This window comes from Lactuca serriola, chromosome 6 (assembly GCF_051521515.1).
Source record: "Lactuca serriola cultivar US96UC23 chromosome 6, Lser_US96UC23_V15, whole genome shotgun sequence".
NCBI lineage: Eukaryota > Viridiplantae > Streptophyta > Magnoliopsida > Asterales > Asteraceae > Lactuca > Lactuca serriola.
Genome location: NC_136413.1, coordinates 148,064,920 through 148,079,062, shown reverse-complemented (window position 1 = coordinate 148,079,062; position 14,143 = coordinate 148,064,920). Strand labels below are relative to the sequence as shown.

General features: G+C 37.7%; 1 long non-coding RNA gene across 1 annotated transcript; it reads right to left on the bottom strand.

The window, feature by feature from the left end:
• Positions 1-980: 980 nt before the first annotated feature.
• LOC145058743 (uncharacterized) lies at positions 981-2,280 on the bottom strand. The gene is made up of 3 exons (XR_013686491.1): positions 1,864-2,280; positions 1,407-1,768; positions 981-1,310 (listed from the first exon to the last, which is right to left on the bottom strand). It is a non-coding gene; the product is annotated as an uncharacterized LOC145058743 (long non-coding RNA).
• Between the last annotated feature and the right edge of the window lie 11,863 nt (positions 2,281-14,143).

The following is a 14,143-nucleotide window of genomic DNA, read 5'->3' as shown; positions in this document are numbered from 1 at the left end:
TTACAACTCGTAAAAAAAATAACATGAGCGAGGGGAAAGAGCAACGACGGTTCATATGAGAACTGACCTATAGCTCCAGAAGGTCCCGACATCGAAACCAAGGTGTTATTGATATCAATGAGGTATTGATTGAAATTTGCGAGACAACGACAAACCTTATAGGGAGTTGTTGGAGGCGTTGAGGATTAGGGTAGAGAAAACCTGCTCGTTCAAATTCTTTATGGGTTATGGGTGATCGAAAGAACTTAGACATTGTGACGACGGTGGTGGAAGATTGACGACGACAAAGAAGGTGGGAGATGGATGCAGAAGGCGGTGGTGTGTGGATGATTTGATGAATGAATCCGGAAGTGACATGTATAGTGTCGTAGGGTTTCAATACAAAAGAAAAAATGGGAAGAAGGAGAAGTCATTGTTCAATACTTGGTTGTGAATGACGCCAAAAAAGACCCACTTAATTTTTAAAATAAAAAGTATACATTTAGATGAGGTGGTAAAGAATTCACAAACATACCACCTTCGAAGACCAATTAGACTCGACAAAAACAATTTTATTCATTCATAAAACACGAAAATAAGACAAGGAACTGAAAAGACAATTCAAAATATATTATTAGACTAATTTGTCATTTTTCCTATGAAATACTATATTAAATTTATGAATTATTCAGCAACTTTTTAAAAGTTATATTATATTCCTCTTTAGCTTTCTTTCTAAAAAAAGTGTAAACGTATATGGACTCCAAACCTTTCTTTTCCCCCTTATACCAATAATTATTTAATTATTCCTATGTCATTAATAGAAGGTTCCATGTCGAATCGTCGACAATAAAAAATTTATTTTTTGAAAAAGTGCAACTAAAATTAAATAGCATAACGAGCTTTAAAATTGGTGTTATAAATTCATAACACATAAAAGAACGTAATCAGATATAATAAAAAATAAACCATTAAACTTATTTATAACCTATCAATTAACTCATTTTGTTCAAATTTAACCGGTTATCCGGTATAAAAGGTGATGTGGCGTTAATAGTTAATTTGTATTTATTTTTTAATAATCATGTCATATATCCATCTAGATAACAAACCATACCGTATAACAATTTAGCCTTACCCCACTCTCTTTTCTAGTTGTATTTTTTCTTCTTTCTTAATGTTTGAGTTCTGATAACATAACACCCAACATCACACCCACCTTGAAGTGTTGAACACCAAACACCAACATCTCTGTCATCTTAACCAACCATCATCATCAACCTCCATTTTCTTCACCCATATCCACCTCTAACATTTGACTTGACCATCAACTAGAAAAAAAACCCAAAAATTTGCTAATGAAATCCGAAGAAAGTTACAAAGTTAATCAAAATAGGTCTGAAATTCAATTGAGATTTACGACTTACCGATTTCTTCATGGAATTCTATCTTTCACAACGATGAGCAGATCGTTATTGCATCCATAACATGTATCATTGGTGGGTATTCACCATCAACGATTTTTAAGCCATGTAACTCCATCATAAACTGCGCCACCATCAAAAAATGTCTGGATTTCAACAATGAAATTTTTGGGTCCTGTTTAGGGTGATGTTTTCCGAGGGTAATCGAATTAGGCAACTCTCTTTAAGGTTTTGTTTTCACGTTGTTGATACATAGAAGCAACTCTCTCGAATTAGGCAATATTTCTTCCCTATTGGAAAAGCTTATGTTGCAGATTTTTGAATGCCCCTAAATCCATCTTTTGGTTCGCCAACCCTTACCTGCGCTAAAAATAAAAGAAGTCAACAAAAGGTGAACACCAGATACATAGAGGCACACAAAGGGGTAAGAGACGAGCCATATTCTTTAATTTTTTGGTACCTGCAATTTGATTCAATGAGAAAAAGGAGAGAGACTGCCATTCAGAAAATACGATAAGAAACCCAACAAATCATAGCCCTATAAGCAGCAAATCAGGAATATGAAACATCAAATCGGATCCCAATTTGATCCAACAAATCAGATGGCTTCACAAACACTAAGAGGAAAAGAGAGGGATGCGTAAGGAAGAAACACAGGAAGAGGCGACACGAGAAGAATGCAACGATGATTTTTTCGATGGTAAAGTAGGGCTTGGACTTTGAATCTTCATATGATGGCGGTGGTGATTTAGCATCCCCGACAACACTGAGTGACGAGGAAGATGACGTTGAGAAGAAGACAACGATGGCTGGTGGTGCCAGCAATTTTCATGTTGTAGGTGACCGGAAACACAGGATTAAGGTGATAAAGTATCAAGGGGTGGGTTGGGGGACGAGGGATTGGTGGGTGGGACCCAAGACTTTTATTATAATAAAATAGTTATTTAAAAAACTGAAATGGGAAAATGAAATTAAATTCCACATAGGCTTCTCACCGGGTAACCATTTCAAATTGGCCAAAAATGGTTTAATTAACAGGTAACTAGCAACTTAAATGGTCTATTGAGCAAGAAAAAAAGTTTAATGACCAAATCGGACAGACGGAAAATTTTATTATGCTACATTGACATTTTGCCTAAAAATTGATCTAAAACTATTTTTTTGATTAGGATTATGAAGTTTATGGGGTTTGGCCCAAATTGGGTTTTTTGGGGTTAAGGCTTTTTTTATCTCCTCTAAGTTTTCGGTTTTAGTTACTGGAAGTCCTTAAACTATCAAGACATAAAACAGATAGACTTTTTATATTATTATCAAATGAGGAGTACAAGATACAATGAAAGGAAAAGACATAATATATAGACTAGCTAATTAGGGTTTTCTAGCTAATGGGCCAACATAAGACCCTGTACAAAATAAATCTCATAAACTTATTAGGCTAACATCCTCCTTCAAACTCACATTGCAACAACAATAAGCATTGAGAGTTTGTCAGAAAGAAAATGAAATTTAGGAGCAGTCAATGGCTTCGTGAGAATATCAACAATCTACAAAATGGAGGAAACATAAGGAAGAGAGATAATGCCCTTCTGTAGATGATGTCATGTGGAATGACAATCAATCTCAATGTGCTTTGTGTGCTCATGAAACACCGGATTCTTGGCAATAATTATCGCACTCTTGTTGTCACAATACAAAGGGTTAGGCTGAGAGATCTCAATGCCCATATCTGCAATAAGCCATCTCAACCAAACAATCACACAAGTGGCGATAGCCATGGCTCGACACTCAGATTATGTAGAAGATCGAGAGACAACATCTTCTTTCTTGTTTTTCCATGATATCAATGAATCTCCAAGAAAAAACACAATACCCAGTAGTGGACTTACGATCATAAATATCACCATCCCAATTTGCATCACTATAAGCACGCAACTCAAGAGAGGATGTAGATGGAAACACAAGAGTGCATAACTGAGTACCACATAGATATCACAAAATATGAAGAACAACTCCCCAATTAACAGTAGTAGGAGTAGTGACAAACTTGCTGACCATATGAACTGCATGAGCAATATACAATCTAGTGACAATCAGGTAAACCAAGCGCCCTAGAATGGTACGCAAAGGCTTGGATATGATAATGGGACACCATCAGTTGGAGAGTACTTTGCATTACTCTCTATAAATGTATAAACTGTTTGATTATTCGTGGTTCGTGCGCATTTAAACAAATCTGAAATATACTTCGTTTGAGATAAAAGATAACCCTTTGGTGACTGAGCAACTTTAATCCTCAAGAAATAACGTAGCAAATCCAAGTCTTTCATATCAAAACGATGATCCAAATCACACTTTAAAGACTTTATACCATCATGATCATCACTAATAATAATCATGTCATCGACATATAAGGAAAGAATAATCCGACCTATATTCGTACATCAAACAAATAGAGCCGAGTCATGGTTAATTGGATGAAAACCAAGCGAAGTAGTAACCGTAGAAAATTTCTCAAACCAAGCATGAGGGGATTGTTTGAGGCTATATAGTGCCTTACGAAGTCGACAAACTTCACATGGTTGGTGATCAATACCAGGGGGGAGGAGACATACATACTTCCTCATGAAGATCACCATTCAAGAACACATTCTTGACATCCATCTGATAAATCTTCCATTGACGAATAGAAGAAACTGCATTCAAGGTGCAAACAGTCGTCATTTTTGCAACAGGAGCAAGCGTCTCCTCATAATCCATACTATACTTTTGGGCGTACCCTTTCGCAATAAGTCTGGTTTTAAAACGCTTAATGGATCCATCAGACTTTATTTCTCAGCCATAGCGGTCTGCCAAAGGGGATGAAAAACAACCTCTTTGTAGATGTTGGCTTAGAGAGATGATGAACATTAGCAATAAAAGATGCAAACACTGGTGAGTAAGAGGAATAGACAAAGTCGGTAAGCTTTATGGACTTATTATTACGATAAGTCCAAGATGGAGGGGGGTCTTGATGATTTGTAGGAAGAGGATCAACGACAGGTGGTGGATTAGCAGTAGGTGGTGGATCAGCAGCAGGCGGTGGATTAGTTAAGTGTGGTGGATCATCAATGGCAATGCTAAATGAATCAATAGTATGAAGCTGCTCTCGGCTTGCACATGTGGCCGAACAAGAATGTTATAGAAAGGAATATGCTCTAAAAATGTGACATTGCGAGAGACATACAGTTTCTAATTTGATGGATCATAGCACCGATAACCTTTCTGACCAATACCATATCCCAGAAAAATACAAAGAGCTGATTTTGAAGAAAACTTATCTCTTTCTACATGAGGCTTCAAGACAAAACAGGTACACTCAAACACTCGTAATGAAGAATAATCTGGAAGTTTTCCAAACAATATTTCTTAAGGAGACTTCCCTGAAGTGTACATAGTAGGAATGCGATTAATAACATAAGTGACGGTATGAAAAACTTCTCCCCAAAAACATATTGGGAACTTTAGCAGAAAGTAGTAAGGATCTTGCAGTTTCTAGGAGATGCCGTTGTTTTCTTTCTACAACACCATTCTGCCGAGGAGTGTTTGTAAACGATGACTGATGCACAGTGCCATCAGATGCCGATAGTTGTTTAAATTCATTGGAGGTAAATTCTCCTCCCAAATCACACCGGAAACATTTTATGACAGTTGAGTGTTAAGTCTTGATAAGGGCTCGAAATTCACTATATATGGTGAAAAAGTCACACACGCGCTTCATTAAATAAACCCACGTATAACGAGTGTAGTCATCAATGAATGAAACATAATAGTTAGCTCCCGATTAGAGGTGATCGGAGATGGACCCCACACATCAGAATGCACGATATTAAAAGGAGCAACGGAACGAGTGACACTTTTATTAAACGATAAAGCATAAAATTTTCCAAGTTTACAACCACAACAATAAAAAATATCATCAATTTTTAAAAAACCTAACACACCAGTGGAAACCAAAAACTGTAAACGAGACGCTTACACATGTCCCAAATGAGAATGCCAAAGATAAAAAACAGACAATGAAGGGTTTAAACGAAAAGACGAAAAATCGACACTAGATGCAACAACATCAACAACATGTAGCTGCTCCAAAACATGGAGCTCCTCAAGTCTACGACATATCCCAATCACCTTTCGATACCGAATGTCCTGTACACAGAAGAATGAATCAGAAAAGAAGACCCAACAACCCGATTTTCACAACTGATGGACCGATGCAAGGTTCAAAGCTAGTGTGGGAATGTGGGACACATCTGTTAAAGATATATAAGGAGTGACAATAGAACCGACACCCTATACTAAAATGGGTGTAACACTAGCAGACATAATAGAGACAGGTGTACGAGAAGATAATGAAGCAAAAGATGAAACATGTGGTGACATGTGATGAGATGCACCAGAATCCAATATCCACAAGGATGCAGGAATACCTGACGTGTTGGATGAAAACAGACTTGAATGAGACATGGAAGCTGACATGGCAGTTGGATTGGCAACAATGAACTATCTGAACTGCTCAACAATCTGTTGATCCAAGGCTGATGGTGGTGTAAAATCTGTTTCATTCTCAACTGAAGGTGCAGCAGTAACGTACTATGGTGGCCTAAAAGATGGAAACGAGCGACGTGACTATCCAAAAGACCTGTTCTGTTGTGAAGGTGTAACATCCAAAAAATTTGGGGTAAAATTTTCATTTTTAATTCAACCAAACCACCAATTATCTTTTTATTCAAACATTCAAAAGTATACTGTAATATCACAGTCATCAAAGTACAATCCCAAAATCATCATAATGTGGAAACATGGGTGGATGTGTTGCGATCAAGCTGGGCCCTTCCCTTTCGAACCGGAAGTACCTGAAATCATAACCATAAATCCGTAAGCACAAAGCTTAGTGAGTTCCCCAAAATACCACATACCATACATGTCATTGGGCCTTGCCTACATATTGGACCCATCCCACCATAATGGGGACAACCCTGCCAAATCAATGGGCTCAACCCGATAACTAGCACCCTACATAACATAAAATGGGCCTAGCCCTTCCGGGTCCATAGGCCTAGCCCAACATACAAATATGCCTATCCCGCCATACAATGGGCCTAACCCAACATACAAATAGGCCTAGCCAAACATACCATGCAAGAGTCACAAAGACAGCTGGCATAACATATCATAATGGGCCGACATTGGTGCCTTCGACCCATGGGTACAATGAGGAGACTCGTCTCAATCCAAGATAACCGAACACATGAGCTGCTGCTACCAGGATCTTTACACTGAACATAACCAAATTATTCCTAATTAATAATTAAGAAAAATTCCCAAAATCTAAGGCCCAAAAATAATCTATCTTCCGAAGGGGTAAAAGACCATTTTACCTTTCCCATAACTGGCCCAACATCTCATAGTCAAAACCCCAAAAAGGCTCAAGGCCCAAAAGGCCCAAAATGTGTATCCTGGGAGTACGGCCTATGTACTGAACTCGTACGCCCCACATACTGCTCTCTGATGCACAACGTATAAATCGTGAAGCCTGATCCATGCATTACGTTGAGCGTACTCCTACGTACGCCCAACGTACTCGTCAGAAGGCCAAAGGCTTCTCATTAAGCACTTAATGCTTAAGACCAACGTCCAAACTCAAATCTAACCTCTAGATAAGATCTTACACCATAAAGTTGCCAACTTTATTCCTTTGCATGCCTTAATGGGACCCAAAACCCGTTTTTATCCTTTTAAATCCACAATATGAACAACAACTTAATCATGACTTAACCAAACCCATCAAGATGACATTTTATGCACCCACAACCTTCAAAATGCTAAGATTCAACATTCTAAACTATTGGAGTAGCTCATACTCACAAGGATGACTCTAAGGACCAAATAAACCCAAAACATTCCTTAGACTAGATGTAACACATAGAGTCATCAAGTTAGAAATTTAACACCTCTTGGAAGTTGATAAAGATGATTAAAACCTGGATCCACAAGACCCAAGCCAAGCAATGCTTCTAAGAAGATCTCCTTCTTCACCAAGGCACACCAAAATCACACAAAAAGCCTCAAGAATGCTCAAATGAAGGCTAGGGTTTCGTATATAAGGTTAAGGTTGATGGAGGTTGAAGATAATAGGGTTTGCATATAAGTTAAGACCTTTAAATATGATCCAAGACCCTAAATTAGGGTTTGCACCTGACTGGAGTATACCCTGCATGCTCTTGGTACGCCCAATGTACTACAAGGACCTTCCGCGATCCTGCTGTCTGGTACGCCCCGCGTACTTGGCTTAGCCCTAAACCACCAAAGGCCATAACTTCTTTGTTGTAAGTATAATTTCGACAATCCTTATATCCCCGAAAAGGTAATGAGAAGCTCTACACTTCTATCAACTCTATCTTTCCTTAAAACTTTCAGAACTTAAATCCAAAAATTCATAAAAGGTCCGAAATGCCAATTACGATTATACCCTTGGGCTCCAAATCACAAACCGAACTCTCAGATCACCCAATCTACATTATTCAAACCAAAGGGATCTAAATATGTATTTAACCCAAGGACAATAGCCTTGTAATAAACGATCTTTGGGTCACGACCCCGAATTAGGAAATGATTTGGAACGGTGTGTTACAGAAGGTTGAGACTGTGCAGGTGATCTCGTTTGTTGTTGCTACTGATTTCCATTGCTTGTTAGCAAAGAAAAATTTGCCTTCCAATGGTTCTTCTTCTTACAAAAAGCACACTCATGCAACTTTGGGACGATTCTGGTTTGGAGACTGAGGTCGTTGTGGAACAGCAAAGACATCAGGAGTGGCTATCTTGAGACCTTTGTTAACATGGGACTTGATACGAGTTTCTTCAACAATCAACTCGTGAACAACCAAATCAATAGTGGGAAGAGGTGTGCGATGCAATATTGATCCATGCAAGCCTTCAAAATTTGAACATAATGTCATCAAGAACTGAACCAAACATTATTCTTCCCTTCTATCAACATAAGGCTTAAAATCCTTCAACATATCAGGTTCTGTAAGAGCCAACTAATCCCACAAATCCGACATAATTGCATAAAATTCATGAACACTGATATTGTTCTGTTGGAGGGCTCGAATATCAAACTCTAACTAATACTGCTTTGCAAAGTTAGATTGAGTATACAGCCTAGCCAAGTGATCCCAAACCTCCTTTGTTGTGTCATACTTCGCCAACTGAGTACCACTAGACTGGATAGCATAATTATTAATCCAAGTAATTATCTTGGAGTTATCACTCTCCCATGAATCCAATAAGGTTGCATAATTATTAGCCTTCTCGTCTGTTGGTTTCTTCTTGTCACCTGTAACAATCCCCCATATAGTCTTGCCTCGCACAAATTTTTTCATTACATAACTCCAATAGGCATAGTTCTTACTATGGAGTTGGATACTAATAGACTGAAGAGGATCATCGCTCCGGGTCATATTTCCAATATCATTCAAACGAGAATAACCAAAACAACATTAAATATGAGTAGCAGCAACAACAATCAAAATCTCTAAATCAACAAAACCAATAGTAGAAATGAAACCCTCGAAATCAACGAAATGAACGAATTAAATTGAACAGAATACAGAAACAAGCAAGAAAACCATACCCAAAATTGCGAAAATACTCTGATACTGTGACATCCCCAAAATCTCGACCAGAAAAGACCGATTTTCATTTATGCTTTTAAAATAATTTCAGAGTAAATCATTTTGATTTGAAAGAGTTGCGGAATTTGTTCCCAAAAACAAAGTATGATAAAATAATATTTACGAAAGCATTTCATCAAGAAATATATTTTCATTATATAATCAAAACTCGGGATGTCATGTTCCGATACAGACCATAAAGCATAAACGATAACATTACAAGTCATTCAACAAATATATACATATACAGACTTGTAAACAAAACAACTTGATGATTATGCATCTTATGCCCTCGCACCACTTCCTGTAATACAAAGAAACTGAGTAGGTCAGGCTTGGGAGCCTGGTGAGCATATAGTGTTTTCAACCCACAATAAATAATTAAATTAATATTCATCAACCAACAATAACCCAATTACCCATTCCCGTTATTCTCACTTTACGTCCCTAAAACAACTAACACAAGGGACCTAGTCTTAGAATATTTCACCGGGGGGACAACACATGCTTCGGGGGTTCCTCAGCAATATAAGTCAATTAAGGCAACCATGAGGGGGGTGGAGTATAGCGAATGAATACCCGAGTTCATTAACACCTACAGGTGGCGAACCTGCAAGCGTTCCACAGGACTGTCTAGAAAAGTCTGTGGTCGTCATCTAAACTCCGCTAGACGACTAAATCAAAACAACATCGAGGCCTCTCATCTGTTTATCACACATCTATCTACCCATGTTCTACCCGACATATTAGTAGATAAAAATATATATTTTTATACATAGTTTAAAACCTGTATAGCATTCTCATTCAATACATATTCCAAACAACAGATGAGACACATACACATAACACGTATTTCATAGAAAATAAATCAGATCTATGAGATAGAAGAAAGTGAATATACATTCACACATATAACAACAAAATATACACATAACACGTATTTTATATAAAATACTTCATAATTATGCGTTAGAAGAAAGTAACCACACACTCACCTGATCAGAAGATGATCGGACAGCACTACGGCTTACAGAAGTAGTATTCTTGGCAGATCTGGAAGATCTTCACAAAAATCGAACTCCTCGCGGGTAGAGCTTCGGCTCGGGAATCGCACTTCTCGGGATCTCGGGAGCGTAAAACTTCCTTCTTAACTTGGATATGAGATCCGGGGTGTCGGGATGGCTCCGGGGGTTTACACGCAGAGCTTCGGCACGAAAAAGAGAAGGAATGAGCAAGAATGCCCGGAACCCTCGCATCCTATTTATAGGAGGCTGAGGCCTCGCAGTACGTTGGGCGTATAGCCTTACGCGGGGCGTACGCCTCCGAAATCGTCACTGCATGTGTCATCCGAAGAACTCGAGTGCGAGGCGTGTCATGCTTCGCTGTACGTTGGGTGTACTTCGGATAAGTCCGGTGACTCCTCTTCGGATAATATCGGATATAATAAATAAATTTAAATATTAATTATTTAATAAACTTTGAAAATTCATATCTTCGTCATACGAACTCCGTTTTCGACATTCTTTATATCCACGCGTAGGTGAGACTACGCTCTATACCTTTCGTTTAGACTCCGTCGGCTAATTTTGACTTTATTTTTTATTATTTATTTTTAGTAGGCCCGGACAGGAAAACTTCGTTATAAATTCATAACTTCTTCGTCCGACGTCCGTTCTCGCCTAACTTTTCATCATTTCGCTACTAACAACGATATCTTCGATTCTCATTTAGATTGTTTCGGCTATAAACCACTCGATCTCAAATCGAGGATTTCGGGTTGTATACCGCAAAGTCGAAATTTCATAAATTCATAACTTCCTCATACGAAGTCAGATTTGGGCGTTATATATATTCGGAAACCTCGTTTCGGCCACTACAACTTTATGCAAAGATATCGGGCTTATCTCATACTTTAATTTTGACGTTTAATTTATTCTTAATTCATTAAATTATAATAATTAAGTAAATAAACACATAATTCACATCATTCACATAATACTCAAATATTTCATCATTAATACTTCAAAAGAGTTATAAGGGTTAACCTAGACTATTATGTCAACGAAAATGCCTAGCCTGGAAACGCGGGCGTTACAATTCTCTCTCCCTTAGGATGATTCCGTCCCCGGAATCACACATCAACAAACAAATGCGGATAGCGACCCAACATGTCACTCTCCGTTTCCCAGGTGAGATTTGACCCATTCGTATGTTTCCAACGGACAAGCAATAACTCGACCATCTTGCGTCGAAGCTTCTTAGTCTTTCGGTCAACAATTGCCTCAGGTTCTTCAATTAACCTCTTGTTTTCATCAATTCTCAATTCAGAAATTGGAATTATATCGGGAACTTCTCCCGTGAACTTCCTCAAATAACACACATGAAAAGTGTTGTGAATTCCATTCAGTTCTTCGGGTAATTCGAGCTTGTAAGCTTGGTTCCCAACCCTCTGAAGAACTTTAAACGGTCCAATAAACCTTGGACTCAACTTTCCCCTTTTACCAAATCTTATAAGTCCCTTCCACGGCGAGACTTTAAGCAAAACCAAATCTCCAACCTCAAAAGTCATCGGTCTTCGCTTCTTGTCAGCATAGCTCTTTTGACGATCTTGAGCTGCTAACATTCTTTCCCTGATCATTTTCAACTTCTCAACAGTCTGATGGACCATCTCGGGACCCATAAACTGCTTTTCCCCAGCCTCAAGCCAACAAGACGGCGTACGACACTTTTGTCCATACAAAGCTTGATAAGGTGCCATCTTTATGCTCGAGTGGAAACTATTATTGTAGGAAAATTCTACCAAAGGTAAATGTTCATCCCAATTACCTAGGAATTCCAGGGTACATGCTCTCAGCATATCTTCAAGTGTTTGTATTGTTCTTTCACTCAGACCATCAGTCTTCGGATGGTAAGCTGTACTTAAACACAACTTGGTACACAACTTGCGTTGGAGTTGAAATCTTTTTAAACCTTTAAAAGTGTTGGGGGGGGGGGTAATAAAATCATGTTGTCTCATCTTCTTTATATCGATGATGCAGTTTTTATAGGTAAGTAGTCTATATAGAATGTGGAGAATTTTGTGTTAATTCCGAAATGTTTTTATGAAGTTTCAGGTCTCCGGATTAATTTTCACAAGTCGAAACTCTTTGGAGTGGGAGTTTCAGCTAATGAGGTTCTTGGTTTTGCTAGTTTATCTGGGTGTCAAGTGGGTTCTTTTCCTTTCAAATATCTTGGTGTCCCGGTGGGCTTGAATATGTCTCTTATTCAAAACTGGCAACCTATTTTTGATAAGTTTCGTTCGAGTTGAATGGTCGGAAATCTAAAAAGGTGTCTATGGGTGGGAGGTATACTCTTATTCATTCAGTTCTTGGTGATTTGGGCATTTATTACTTTTTTCTTTTTAAAATGCATGTTAATGTTGCAAATCGTTTAGAAGTGAGTAGAGCTAAATTTTTTTAGGGCGCAAATCTTGATGAAAAGTGTATGTCTTGGGTTAAGTGGAAACATGTTTTAGCCAATAAAGTTAATTGGCGGGCTTGCATTATAAAGTCGATTCATGGTCAACAAGCAGCTTTTGCTGTGAATGATCGTTTGACTACAAAAGGAGCGTGGTCGTCGATAGTGGGTTCCATCTTGAAATTACATGCTAAACGTATTATTCATCTTTCCACCTTAGCATTATCTATTAGAGATGGGGGGGGGATACTATGTTTTGGAAGGAAGTGTGGGTTGGAAGTGTTCCTTCGATCGAGTTATTTCCTAGACTAGCTGCTTTGGATGTTGATTCTAATTGGGTTGTTGCTGATAGGCATCAAGGTAACAACCGAAATCGGTGTTGGAGATATGATCTGAGAAGAGGGGCTCAAACTTCTCAATTTTTGACCATGATAGAGTTATTAGCTAATGTTAAATTTTGGGATTATAAAGACTCTTGGGTGTGGAATATGGCTAATAATGTTGATTTTTCGGTGAAAGGGACGTGTGAGATAATTGATAACATAATGTTACTACATGGGTTGAGTGAAACTAGATGAAATAGATTGGTGTCGATCAAAGTGAATATTTTTAGTTGGTAAACTATGCTAGATCGTCTTCATACTAAAGATAATCTTATTTCTAGAGGTATTGATGTCCCCTGTTCTCTTTGTCCTATTCGCATGGATCAAACAAAGAGTGTTAATCATCTGTTTTCTTAGGTGTATGGTTGCTAAAGCTTTAAATCTAAAGATCAGTCGGTGGTGCGATCTTGATCTGTCTTTTTTAAATTTTGTGGATGGGATATCTTTCTTCTTGGAGTCCGTTCGTTTAAATATGAATAAGAAGGCTATATTGGAAGCTATTATACAGTGTTGCAGAAATCGGCATTGGCGGTCGATTAATCGCTTAACGGCCTTAAACCGATTACGATTAGGGTGCTTGGCGGAAATTGGTCAAAATCGGTCAAAGTCGGCCTTGGCGGTCTCGGCGATCATAGGCAGGATTTTTTTTTTTTTAAATTAAAGAAAAACTAATTTTCAAATTTTACACCAAAATTTTAAAATTTTAAAATGTTAAGCTTTAAAATTTTAAAATATTAAACTAAAGTTTTTAAAATTTTTAAATTTTAAATTTTAAATTTTAAATTTTCAAATACTTGGTTTTTTAGGGAATATTAATTTTTTAAATGTTTTTATTAATAATTAAGGGTCCCCGATTAATCTTCGATTAATCCCCGCGTAGTCCGATTAATCGTTTATCGCCAGTCGACCGCTGAGTTACCGCCAAACGATTTTTACAACCTTGCTATTATCTATACAAATTGGTGGTCTATATGAAACTTTAGAAATAAGTGCATATTTGACCAAATGAGACCTAGACAAGATATGTTATTTGATAATATTGTTGTTTCTTCATCGAAAACATAAACTCTATTAAGTGAAATTTATGGTTTCAAAATCTCATTTTAAACATTATGATGCAATTATTTCGTTTTGCCTTTAGCTTCTTGCTAGGCCTTTTTTCTTTTAAATAAAATCTAGCCGTTCCAAA